Raw genomic sequence first — 14,299 nt, 5'->3', positions numbered from 1 at the left:
AAGTTCTTCATTAAAAACATTATTTTCTGAATTATTTTTAGAACCAGAGCATTTCCTCTTTCACTTCAGTGTAAAATTACTGGGCTTTAATTTGCTCTGCATTGCACTTTATATATTTTTTTCACTTTTTGGGCCATATATTTTTGATACACAAAACAGTAAAGATTTTATTAATCTACTTTTAACTTGAAATTAACCACAAAACTAAGACATTTTTATAAAAATGCAAGTTCCATAAAATACAGTAAATAATCTGTTTGGGTCAGAGACTTTTTTAATGTTACATTGAGAAATATTATAGCTTCTGAAATTATTTATCATTTAGTAAATTCAATACATTAATGGATATAATGGTTTAAAGTGGAATGTGAATGAGGAGGAGACAAAGTTCTAGACAGTAGATTTCCTTATATGCAAAACCTACATTAGTTTAATTAATTAGGGCTTAAAAAATAGTCAAATCTATTTTAAAGAAGTGTGAAACTGTTTAGTAGGCTAGTTTAAAATAGCAAGAGCTCATAGTAATTTGGCAATGAGTTTAACTGAAGCCCCAGGAGCTGTTTCTCCCCATGCTGACACAGTGCTGTGCAGTGTGAAGCCCCTGGGCTCTGCAGGGGATGGATTCATGCCTGTAAAGGTACCAGCAGAAGTCATAGAAGAGTAGGGATTTTCCTGCTTTAAACAGCAGCTCTCCCAGCCTGCAGGCCCACTGCCAGGTTGGCAATAGTATTTCCATTTGGCTTCTCCTGACTTCATCCCCACTAGTTTTGGGAACTAGTGTCCTAGGGACAATCCTTTTGTTCTTAAGTGAATTAATGAACTCATCTTCCCTCTGGTTTTGGTGTTAAACTTACAGCACTCACAATTGCAGGTAGTTTATCTTAATTTGTAGATGCCAGTTAAACAAAGAGCAGCTACTCTGCCCCAGCACAGAATCCTTTTAAATCTTATGGAGCATGCTGAAAAATAAAGACATTTTTTAATTTTTACTTTGTCCAAACTCTTTATTCTAAATCGCACATAGAAAAGTGGGGAAAACAAGGCACATGGCAGTGCAGAGGGGAGAGAGAGACAGTGATGTTCATTTCCTTCCCAGGGTGAATCATTCCTGGATTCCCTTCTGGGCTGAGTGTGTGAGTGCATGGCCCATGCACAGCTCGGAAGTCATGTAAAATCCATCCTTGCAAAAGCTCTTTGTTGGCAACCTCCCAGAGACCCCAGTTCCTTTCCAGAGACTTCCAGACATTCTGCTCATTTCTACATCCATAGGTAAAAGCTACCTAATGCTCCAATAGCCTGGGGATAGTTTCACCTTGGACTGCAAATGTATCACTTTGCCATTTTTAATCAAGCTGCAGTTCTTCCTGCAAAAGATGGGTGTGATCCAGGTATTTGTGGAGTGAGGCAAGCACGCTGCCAGTGGTGTGCACTGGTGTGCTGATCATCAGTGGTACCTGTGCTGAAGAGAAGCATGGGCTGATGTCACCTGTCCATCCCACCACAGAGATGAGGGCTGCACAGCATGACTCAGCTCTTGGAATTTGGGGTAAATTAAGATTAAAACCTTTATAATAAGCACAGGGTGTTTGAAAACTCGATCATAGTTCGGCTGAGGAGCAAGAGCAGTGACAGGCCCTGTCCAAGGTCATGTTCTGTCAGTCAGCACAAATAACAGCTCTGTGGTTGCTGTATTCCCATGTATGAAGGAAGGCTTAGAAGAGAAGACCTGCAGATGCTTTTCCGTCACAGTCTGGTTTGATTCTGCCCTCTGGGGGCAGCCCATGGCTGGCACAGCACATTGAGATAAGGGTCTTCCACTGACAGTGACTTAGACGTAGCAAAAAACTGTTTCTCATAAGAAGCAGGTGCTTTTCTCATTCTTAAAACATTAAAAACACACAACAAAGTGCCACCATACAGATCTCTGTCAAATTCTCACAGTCCCCTGTAGTACCAGCAGCTGGGGAGAACTCAAGAGTTCAGAGGACTTTGGCCATAACTCATCAAAAAGCCTCTGCAGTCCATTGCCACTGAAAATGATTTAGTGCTGGATCAAAGCCACCCAGACTTCCAAAATTCCTCTGAGAATTTTGCTGTTATTTAATATGAAAAGAAGTATTAAAGTCTTTGTGTCAGCATAGGAGTTAATTTCTTCCTGCTGAACCAAGAGTACTTCCAATGGACTTCAGGTATCTCGGGAATCATTCTCAGTACAAGTCAGGACACTCCAAACATTTCAGTTGCTTTTCTTTAGCAAAATCAGCAATATGCATATTAATGCCTAAAAGTTGATGAAAATAATTAAGGTACTGGGAAGTATCTGCTTGCACCTGAAACTTTAAAGAATGACTACTGAATTCATGCTTTTCTAAGCACGAGCTCCTGAGTTTTACCAATGCACTAAACCAGCTTTGTACATAGTAATTTTATAAAAATTTGAGGTTTGTTTTTTTCTCAAGTTACTCTAGTAGTGCAGGTAATGAATAATTTGTTTCTGGTCAATGCATTTTAGAATGAGCAAATATCATCCTCTTGCACTTCTAATATTCATTGTTTGTATGGAAAAAATATCTTTACTACCTTTCCATTTTCAAGGGAATGATCAGTTCACTAAGCAACAGTCAATGTTTCTTGACTTTAGATTGCAAAATATGCTTAGATAATTTTATTGTTCTCCATGTGAATCTGGTTATCTGATTCTTAATTTTTCCTAGCTTCAAAAATGCTTTTGTGCAATTTCCATAGATACAGTTGAATAAAAATTACAAGGAAGAATGTAAGTCAAATGCTAAGCAGAAATCAAGTACATGAAACAAACATGAAGATAAAGAAAGTAGCATGAGAAAAGTCAATCCCTTGCTGAATTAAGTATTTATAGAATACATTGATTAGCAGAGAGTACTGATCTTTGCTACATTTAGAAGCAGATTTAGTGTCACAAGTGACAAAGCAATTTTTTTTCAGAAAAACTGCAAATAGAAAAAAACATTAAAGTAGATAATTTAGACCAAGATTTCCTCAATTTAAACCCATTCTGCCTGTTACATTACTGTTGTGTGTTCAGGAATGCTCAGGACAACAGACATTCCTCATGGGAAGCTGCTAGGTTCCAAAGTGTCAACTAAGTAAAAGGCAAGTGAAAAAACTCATAGGATTTTCTCAGTACTAGCTCAGCTATTGCAAAAAAACAGACCAAAAAAACCAAAAAAAACCAAAACAGCAAAAAAAAAAAAAAAAAGCACTACTCACTCCTGAACTAGAATTTCAACAGTTTTAAAGAACCATGTTTTGATCTAGTTCACACACCATAGCTAAGCCCAGGTTCCTACTGGTTTGCTTGTTTGTCTTATGGGGCTTTTACTTCTTAACCCTCAAAGCAGGGTCTGTCATTACCGAGATGACCAGGGTAGAATAGGAATCTCTTGAAATCCTAAAATGCATGATTAGAGAAACAACAGACTTCAAATGAAAAACTACTTAACATTATCTCCAGAAAGCAAAAAGAGAAGTTAATTCTTTATTTGGGAAATGCCATTCAGCTACTGTTAACTCCCGAGTTGTGTGTTTAACTGACATCCTGTAGCCTTGTCAGCTCACATTTTTGTTGAAAGCAGATGGTGATTAAACTACATAGCAAAGGACCTTCCTTTGCTCTTTGTAAATGAATGTATACATACAAACTATGCATTTTCACACAGCTGCATACTGTATCTTGAATCACTTCAACCCTTCCTCTAGCTTAGAAACCCCCAGACTTCTGGAGCTGAAGGTGCTCCCATGTCCTTTGTCAGATATTTGTCTCCTGTCTTGTTTCTGCTCTCCAAAAACCTTAGATGCAGGGTGGAGGAATGCTGAGCTGCACAGCCCGAGGAGCAGAGTGCCATGGCCCACTCAAGGACCTGGCATGCTCTGGGGGACCAATTTGGGCTGCCAGGCCCAGCGTGGCCAAACACAGAGGTGTGTATCTGTGCTCCCTCTGCCAGAGCTGCTCCAGCCCCAGCACCTCTTGCACTCTGGTTCAGCATCCTGGACCCCGGAGTCATCCTGGAGCAGCTGCTCCCACCCGGGCTCAGGAGGAGTTTGCAGCCACACTCAGCTCAGCTGTGCCAAAGAGAGGCCACTGCCCCTGGGATGCAGACACCATCCTCCCCTCCCAGCCTTTGCAGCCATCCCAGCAGCCCAGCTCCTCCTGACCAGCCCTTTCCCGCAGCACATGGGAGACAGGGATGCTCCTCGGGGACAGGTCTCACTGCTGAGACCTGCTGCCCCAGGGAATGCAGCACTCCGGGTGCTCAGCCCTTCATCCCAATCCCTGAGGGACTGCAGGGCTGGGATGTGCAAGGGACAGAGGATTAGGTTTAGTGTACCTTCTGTTGGAAGGGAGCTGGAAAGATGGAGAATGGATGTCCTGTTCTTGTAGCCGGTGTAATTAAACAAAGGAAAAAGATACTGCATGCAACATTTCATACTTAAATTTTGGGTTGTCTCTGTAATATACATCAGCCCAGTCTATTTAATGAATGAAGTGTGTTTCTTAGGCTTTATCCTACAGGAAGAAAGACCAAAAAAGTAGAAGTAATAAGAGTATCCTTGCTTTAGACTAAAGCAAGCATGGACTCACCAACAAAGATAGATTTTGTTTATATGCAGACTGTTGAAATATTTGATACCAGTATGAAGGCAGTCATATTCTTATGTATCCAGAGATTTGCACTCATCTAGGTTATGTTAATTAAAAAATATTTTTGTGGTATGTATTTGTGTCTGAGGGGCCAAGTGTTTAATTTTATATTCTTTACAAGAATTAGTGTGGCAATTACATTTTTCCATTTACTGAGCTACCTGCCCATGCTAGTTGTTCATTTGCAAAAAGAATATTTCCACTATTTCAGAGGTTTTTGGGTGGTTGTTTTCAAAGGGAACCTACCCCAGAGAGTTCCACAGGATTGTCCAGTATGAGTGGGAGGCTCTCTGGAGCAGCAGGTCACCCTTACCAGTCACTGCAACAGACACACATGGATTCATTTCCCTGCAACTGCCCGGTGGGCCTGGGGTAGCTCCAGCTGCAGTCCCTCAAATCAAAGCTCTGACTGACTCTGTCAGTCCTTTGCTGTCACTTACTATCACAAAGTTAACTTTTTACAACGAGGAAGAGCTTCCAACTCTGGCACTGATGGAAATACTGAATACTTTTAATATATATATATATATATTTGGAAAGTATTTGAACAGTGTTTTGTCTTTTTTTATACAACTTTTAGCCAAATAGAAAAAATCTGATTATTACTTCTGTGGATACCTGTCCACCTGTAAATAAACTTATATATTCAGGTGCCTGAACCTGAAGAAAAAAATAATAAGGACTGTTCAGGGGCTATGCGCTTTGCTAGCTCCTGGTTCCTTTGTACATAAGAGGTAACTGTTTAAATGTTGGGTGGGGTTTTTTAATTTACTTGTTGTTCCTCTAAAGAAAGAAGAAGAAAAAAAAACTTTTGACTTTTCTGAGTTAATACAAAGATTTTCTAACTTTTTACTGCAGAAATGGATAAATACCTGGTGCTAAGTGAATGTGAGTCAAACTGGCCATAGCAGACACACCAGTTAGAATGCACTTTTCCTGTGGCACACAATGTATTTTCTCAGAAGGGACCTTCAAAGGACTGTCAGATGTTTACATTTCTTCTTGTTGCCCCAAATAGTTTTGAATATTCAAATAACTTCCAAAAATAAAGTCATGGTCCATTACTGATGTGACGAATCCTTACATTTAAGTATCTACAACAGCTTTGTACAAATACAATTTTAGAGATAGTTGAAATATTGGGCTTTCATACTTTGTAATGCTTTGATGTGACAATAAATATGCTGTTGCTATCTAGTCTAACCTCATTGTAGACCTGTAACTCCCTGTTTCTGGTTATGTCATGAATTGCACTGGCTTGAATTCAGCCAAATACTGACTGTTCAGCTGAAATACTCCGACTGTTATGATGTCCACAAAACATTAATTAAATGCACTTGTATCTGACTACCATGGAGTATGTCAAATTATTCATGTAATAAATGCCTTGTGTATAACTTCTGTTAGTTGTTTATGTGAACTTCAGCTCTTCCACAGTTGCTGCCTGTGCATCAACCAAGGACCAGCTGGAATCAGTGGGTGATAACCTTTGCATCGACTTTGCTACCAACAGGGCTGATTTCCTTCCCTTTCATCAGAGGGCTGGTGCTTGCACAGTGTGAGCTAAGACACACAGGATGAGGATTCTAAGTTTTGCCCCTGTGAATTTGAAGTTCAGCCATTAGCTGGTGACTCTGGTTTCCCACTTCCAGCTCAGACTGCTCCTCCTGATGCGTTCTGCAAGCAGCACTTCCCCTGCCAGCCGGGGAGCAGCCTCCCTAGGACAGCAAGGAGCAATCCTGATAGCAAAGGATCGTCTGGCCACGACATGTCTTTGCCACAGTAAAGCTGATGAAACTACTGCTTGAAACGTGCAAGCTGGAGAGGCATCCCTGAAAAAAGGAGTAGTTTCTTGGGAGGAAAAAAAAGTATAAACTAATACCATTTCTGTCCAAATTCTTGACAACCCTTCCAGTTTTGTTAGGTCATATTTAGATTTTCCTTTGGCTAATGCTTTCCAACCTACTGCTGCAGTGCCAAGTCCAATATAAATAGCAAGGCTATTAAACTTAATGAGTGGTTTAATCACTCTTCTTGTGCTGGCATTTTCCTCCCTTCAAGCACCACACACGCATGCCCTCGATCACCTCTCCAAAGGAAATACATGCACGAACCTGCTGGAGCCGGAGGCTCCGCCCTGGTGCCCAAACAGAGGTCCCGGAGCCGCCCCTTCAGAGCCCTGTGCTGCCAGCAGGTACTCGGAGCTCCCTGGCTTGCATCAACTGAGCAGGGAATCCTATGGCTGATTCCTGCAGATAGAAAAAGGAAAGGATTTCAAGTCATATAATTACCAAGGAAGTATTTCAGTGATATTTCAGACTTAATTCCACTAATTAAATGCCACTTTAAGAGATAATAATCTCTCTGCTGTAATTGATGTTTCTGAAGACAGATGGGCTGTCTTCAGAATTACAGTTCTCATCATGTTTTCTACATTAAAGAGATTCCATTTTAGACCAAAATTTAATACCTCTGCTTCCCTCCCTCCACCCCTCCACAGGATTTGTCTCTTTTTGATCCAGTTCTGTACATAACTAGCTTAGGTGCATTTGGTTCAAAAATACTTCCCAACCTCATGTACTTCCCAGAGAAAATTTTGAGACAGAATGATTCCATCTCTACCTGCATCAGTAACTTCTTCTAACCTCATTCCTTGTAGTAAAATAATTCACTAGATCCAAATTTAGACTTCAGAGAATCTTAGCTGCAAGAAAACAATTTCTGCTTAAATGATCTGAGCATTTTGTACTTTGCATGCTGCCATCATCTTGCTTTATGCTACTACATTTGAGACCTTTTCTCTAAATGTGGCCTTACAGAATCACTATGTTATAATATTGCTTCTGATCTTAAGTCCTAATGGAAATCTGCTGCACCAGAAGAAACTTTTTAGCAATGCAAATGTAGCTTAGAGAACAATAATATTATTTTGGTGCCCTTAACTGAACATATTATTTTCTAGTTTATTTGCTTAAACTGCCAACTTTTTTTTCCCTCTCCCACACACTTATTTCTATGAAGCCAAGGAAAATATTTATGTTTTAAGAAATTTGCAAAGACTAAGCTGCACTTCTCTTTTTGGCTTACAAAATAAAAAGCAAACATTATGCTAAGATTTATGTTCTAAATTTAACTTTGGAGAGGAAAAAGAATTTGCACCTTCCTGAATTATATTTATGCTTAGAAGATACCACTATGAACAGACACAGCTCTTCTTTTTTTTTTTTCTTTTACAATTTCTGGGGAAGGAGAAGAGTTTTCAAACATATTTATTTCAATGCAGGGCAAATGACAAGCAAATTTCTCATTATCCTGTCTCAGCTTTGCCTTGTGATCCCTATTGTAAAGTCTGCTCTGAGACAAGACTTCATTGATTTTTTATCCCAGGTTGTAAAAAGCCAAAAGTTATGGGTGGTGAGAAAAGGAGGAACCACTACCAAGGACTGGATTAAACCACCAAGGTTGTTTTTAACCGAGCAAAGACCATAGCTCCAAGTATCTTGGCTGACTCTGACAATCACTAATCTGCCAAACATTATTTTCAGTATTTTTCAGTAATATGTGAACATTCCCCTTTGGCTATTGGCTAAAAGCAAACATAACCATCCTTCCCAGGCTTTTAAACTGTTAGCTTTGCAGGCTTTTAAGCTTTCCTTCTAAATACTATAAGCAGTGTGTGTATATATATATACATACACACATATATATATGATACATGTGATAATATCTGTGTGTATATACATAGTGTATGTGTATATATATTTCAGAGATGATTTTCACAAAGTTAGCTTTCATAGTGACAATATTCAGACAAAGGGGAGGAAATTGTGAACTAGCCCTTCTTAGGAAAGATGAGAATAAAAATATGCACAGGCTAAAACTGAATTACATACAACTGATACCTAAAGCAAAGCAGTGCTCACCACGTTTATTGAAGCAGGCGGGAACTGCACAGTCTCGAAATTGAGAGACGTTTTTTCCACGCATTCAGTGGAAGTGAAAACTTATCCCGTGCTGACCTCCTGTGGTACGTAGGGAATCTGCAGTCGCCAGAAATAGCCGGAAGTCAACAGCCGGGCAAGGTGGGAGGAATAGCAATAGGCTGGTCCCAGGAGGGAACGCAGGATGAGCACATGCCAGAGGACACATCCCACACCCCTTTAACTTCGGTGTTTAACTCTGAAGCTCACAAAATCCTACATCCTCCCCAGTACTTAAACATGGTGAATGAATCGGGTAAAACCAGTTCCTAGATCTGAGAAGGATTCATCTAAATTCCTTGCAAAGAAATAGGAGCAGCTTTAGTTTGGAATCTTGTCCTTTATCCTTGCAGGCCAGAGCTGTTTGTGTCATCACCAACACAGAGTTATCCCACCATGTACAAGGCACGAAGCATCCTTCTCTCACTACTTGTGGTTGAGAGCATTTTGCTAGTTAACCTGTGGAAGGCCAAGCCTTCTGTTTCACTTCTGACACCTTTGCAGTTGTTCCATTCCCCAGCAGCACGGTGCACACCACAGCTGCCACTGGGAGGTGATGCACATGCTTTACATCTCAGATCTCACTCCTCTAAGTGCTTGCTCACATCATTCAAATCACTCATTCCATTTAGGCTCCAGAGGATCAGAAAAGGAGTCAGTAAGTGGGAACCCAAATATGTTTAACACCATCCCTCAGTGGTGAGTCCATTGAAGGTCACAGGATGCAGACACTACCAGCTCTACCAGGGCTGGGACAAGAACAGGATTATCGTATTCTTACCCCACTCTGAATTCCAATTGCACCAGGTACCCTTTCATTTTGGTGCACCTATACCTGTCTCACTAGGCCCGCTTCCCTGTCCATGGATACACCTCACTTACTCCCCAGATGATGCAGGCCATTCCCTGCCCTCACAGACACAAGACTCTCACTAACACTGCCCATACAGGTGTTCAGCATAAAAGGGGCTCTGAGTCCTACCTCAGAAGAGGGAACAAATTGATTCCTGCAGCCTTGCTCTTTTGTCACTTGCAGAAGCACTATGTAAAAAGGAGGGCCTTCCCAGTACATCCTCTGAAACTGGAGCACACCCAAAATGCCTTCATCTTCCCACACAGCTGGAACTGCTACTCAAACACAAACACAAAATCCTTCTAGCTGCAGATCCTGTGCTTTAAAGTCCAACCCCCCACAGTGAGCAACCCACCCCCAGAAATCACTGCCAGATATGCTTTTAAGTTTTTTTCAGGCCATCAACACACCTTCTAGCCATCATAGAGGAGAAACTGGTGCTTTATTTTTGCTTCTTATTATTTCTCCCCTTTTATGCTCTGGTGTCTATCAGCATCACTGCTGTTACTTCCCGTCGTGCCTGTGGTATGAAGTCACTGAAGTGGTGACTCAAGTAACCAAGTTTAGCCTGAGTTTTTAGCCAGGGCTGACCAGGCTTTCTACAGTGCTGTAGTGCAGAGATTTCTGTTTGGAGACTCAAATGACATCCTCTTTAGAATAGGGCTGGTTCCTTCCTTCTGGTCACAGACCTCTTGACCCATGAAACCAAACAGGATATGGAAAAAGGGAAGGAAGGAGGAAGGAAAATGTTTTTTACTTCCGCAGCTTTGGTAAAAAACAGAAATTTTCAAAAATATTTGCAAAATCCTACTCCCAGGCTGCTTCTTTCTTGGGCTCTCTTTTCTTTAAATATTTGTGTTTGCCCCCAGAATGGTGGTGAGAGGTTTTGGCATTTCAGGCTGAACTTAGACCATTTGGCTCACTACAAGTGCTGCTTTTCTGCGTTCCTCCCCCTGCCAGCTCTGTTTCTTCCCAAAGTCAGCAGCAAAATGAGAAGTACAGTCCCTCACTGAAGATGTTTCATATTTAGAAGCAGCACTTGATAAAGACATATCCTGCACTGCACTGCTGCCAGCCGTGGAGAGAGGCAGAGTGAGTATGGTGTCAGGGCAGGGGAACTAGAAAGATATCAGAGGAAAGCAAGATGAAAGTGGAAGGGAAATAAAGTAAGTGGGTGATAAAATAATTCTGTTATACAGGAGCAGGCCAGAGGGATCAAAGGATCTCTTATATATGCATTTTATCCTCATTTCTGTTCCTTGCCATTTCCTTCCTCTGCTGTATATTATTATCACCTCTATTATAAAACTTTCTGGTTGCTTGCAATTATCCCCCCTTTAATCTCATGGTAGGGTCTTCCTCTTTGATCCATGCCTTCTTGCCATATGACTGATTGTGTGACTGCTGCATATACATGTAAAAACATATATTTATTTCAACTTTATTTCCCCATTGTGGCTCCAGTTAAGTTGTGTGTCCTTCCACAATCCTATCTCCTTACTTCAGTTAGGCTTGATTCAGCTCCCAGTAAAAATGTTGCAAATGGAAAGCTCCTTCTAATATCTTCATTTAATTTCTGCACAAGTTAGAGTTAGAAGAGAAACACCTAAGGGTGCTCTTCATGGCAAGGCTAAGTAGAGTTCAATAAAGAGACAAACCTGTGGCTGGCAGACCCTTGATTCTTTTTTTTTTTAACTTCTGGGGAAAAAACCTTTTTTTTTTCTGTTCATCCCCTTGCCTCCCTCCTACCAGCATCTCCTGGGACCCCTGCTTCCCCTGTCCCTGAACGTCGGCTTGGTGACAGGGCTGAAGCATTCCCTGAGATGACAGGGAGTTGAGCAGAATAGTCAGAAATGCCAGAACAGAGCAGAGTCAGCTGGAAAGTCAACAGGGAAGATGCTCCTTCTCCCAAGGACAAGCCAGGGCTGCCTCCTCTGGGGGAAGCAGGAGGTAAAGCAGAGCTGCCCAGCCCAGCCTGGCCCCATCCCTCTGCAGAGGGAGGGCAGCTCCCACCACCACAGCAGCCTCTCTCACAGGGCTGGCACCAGGCAAGAACACCTGAAGCCATGGGCACCTTTTCTCTCCTTCTTACTGGTTTTAAGTAATACTGTTTTAACTGTAGTAAATCCTTTGGAGTGTATGAAACACACTGGCCCTGGATGGCAAGAAAATCTTATCTTCATTATTCTTCTCTAAAGGAAACTCTAAAGGAATGGCCTGGATAGTCTGAAGTAGTTAACTGCATGTATGTATTCTGTGGTAATGAATGTGATAAGGAATGTCAAAAAATTACCAAACTCCTCAAAATATTTAAGAAGCTTGTAGCATGAATATTGTTAATTAAGCCTCTTGATTTTTTTAAAGAAACATAGAATATAATGGAAAAAAATTCTTCTTTCCCTTGTTCACTGAATTCCTGGCAAGCACCTACAAATAAGCACCCCAAGAACTCAGGGAAGAAATGAGTCATTGAAAGGAGCCAGAGAATGAAACTAGGAAAGCACCTATACTGTAATTTTCATCCTACCCTATACAAGCCTTCTGTGAAGCAACAACTCTTCCAGAAAAATCAAGCTTGTATTCTCCATGGCTAAAAAGAGCATCTGTTCTTCATATCCTCCAGAGTACCAGCCCCAGTGCTCTCCTCACTATTCCTTCCCTGTGAAGAGGAGAGCTATTTGAGATTCTAAAAGAGCAACAAGTGATTTCATTTTGTTTTCCTTCATGTGAGTTTTGTGCTAATAAGCACTGAACAAAGCATCTGCAGAGATGGGAGTGACAAAATATATTTAAGTTTTTTAGCTTTAAGCTCTTGCACATGTAGCAGTGTCTCTCTCTGGAATTAAATGGGAATGAGGTTGTTTCTTATACTGCTCTGTATTCAAATAAATCCATTAGGAGTAGCACAAGATGCAGCACCTCATTGTTTTGTATTCTTAGATCACAACATGACCTTGAACATCTTTTTTCACAGGCTTCACTGCAGACACACAAATGATTTGCATTCTTTTGCATTAGAAAGGAGACCTCAGGATGTTGCTACCTCACATCCTTCACCTGCACTACTCTCCTCAACACACCATTACATCTCATGGGATGCATGCAGCTCAGCCTTTTCTCTCTCCTTTAAAATCTTATGAGTTAATTTATGCCACATGCTCCCTGCTGATCAATTACAATTAATCACAAAAGCCCCACCTTCCAGCCCCACTGGTTAATTCTATTTCCCTCTCAGGAATACACCTCACTTCATATATTGTTGAAGATTCTAACACAGAGTGAGAAACTGGATCTTGCTCAGCAGAACTGAAAAGCCCTGCATTAAAACACCTTTTGCAGCTGTGAGTATCAACACCCACTCACCACGTGGCATTTTCAGCCTTCTCTTTAGTAAGGTGCATTAGTCAGACTCCCAATATAAGTGCCTTCAGGGCTCATTTTCTGTTCTTGTGGTTCTCCTTTGAACTCAAGCCAGCCTGTGCCTTCCCAAAACATTAACAACTGTGGGAATAAATACATCTGATAAGAATTCACAGAGCATTAGCATCAGCAAGCCAACAAATGGCTACCAAGTGTTGGAGAGTGTTATGTGCTGGGGATATATCACAGACAGGGGAGGCTCTTTAAGACCTGCAAAGGGCAGCTGCCCTCCTGGGGAGTGTGGATGGGCACAGCTGACAAGAATTGACTCACAGTCAATTGGGCTGCAAGTCCCAGCCTCAAGGACTTCAAAAGCTGCTAGTTTGGGAGAGGAATATATTGTTTGTCTTGATTCAAGTTCCTTATGATTGAGATTTGGTTGGTTTATTTTTGCTGGGTAGTGGTGTTCTGATTTCCTAGGCTTTAAGAGAGAAATGGTGTTTTATGTGTATGGCTACTGAAATAACAGTGGTAACAGTTACCTCAGCAGGCTGGTGAGAGACATGATGAGTGGTCAGCCTGCTAGTTCACAGCATGAACAAGAAAATGTGGACAGATGGTGGGGCTGGAGCCAAAATTTGCAGAGCACTGACAAAATGTGTGCATAAAGGTATTCTTTGTGGTGATGTGTTTGACACTCACAGAGGAGAGGCAGATAGGTGAGGGGTACTTTCTGCTGTTGCTCCCATGAGATTTGGGCTCTGGGGGTCTCTGCTCAGCCTGCATCATGTTGGCAGCACAAAGCAGAAGGGCTCTCTCAGGCCATTCTGGCAGCTTGGCTTTCCTGGGCTATCAGAACTTCCTGGGCAGCCTTCTGCCACCAGGAGCCCCAAGTTGTGAACCATTAGCTGCTGATGTCTGACTTGGGTTTTGATGTTTTTCTCTTCTGATCTTAAGGTGTGATCCAGAGTGAGTGGTGCAAATTTCATCAGGAATCAAGTTTCAGATGTAAGGGCTTTTCTTTTTTCATAGACTAAAGACTCAAAGCTGTGCTCAGTCTGGTCAGATGCTGTTTATGTTTCATCAGATACACAAAGGCTATCAGCTATCTTCTTGCTGAACTGTATCTTAATCACCCAACAAACTACATGGCAAGCTCTAGTGGGAAGTGAATTGTGCACTCTGTCTAGTTAAATGTGGGATACAGACAAATCTAGTGTAATTATCCAAAGTGAAAGCTGAGAGCTCCATGACTCCTCCTTGTTACTCCAGGTTTCATCAGGAGGAAGGGGAGAGTGTGCAGACAACAGCAATCCCTCACTCCAGAAAGGAGGCTCTGCAGTGTGTACTGTTCACTTGCTGACTTCAAACACTGTGTCAGAGCACAGGTACAAAGGCTGTGGGGGAGAAGGATGCACATGGAGT

General features: G+C 41.6%; 1 long non-coding RNA gene across 1 annotated transcript; it reads right to left on the bottom strand.

Annotated features, from left to right (window-relative positions):
• Positions 1-220: 220 nt before the first annotated feature.
• Positions 221-6,803, bottom strand: LOC306799289. Its single transcript, XR_013773572.1, has 2 exons — positions 2,581-6,803; positions 221-2,537 (listed from the first exon to the last, which is right to left on the bottom strand). It is a non-coding gene; the product is annotated as an uncharacterized lncRNA (long non-coding RNA).
• Between the last annotated feature and the right edge of the window lie 7,496 nt (positions 6,804-14,299).

This window comes from Erithacus rubecula (genome assembly GCF_903797595.1).
Source record: "Erithacus rubecula genome assembly, chromosome: 3".
Classification (NCBI taxonomy): domain Eukaryota; kingdom Metazoa; phylum Chordata; class Aves; order Passeriformes; family Muscicapidae; genus Erithacus; species Erithacus rubecula.
Note: the sequence above shows the minus strand (reverse complement) of the source record. Positions and strands in the feature narration are given on the sequence as shown.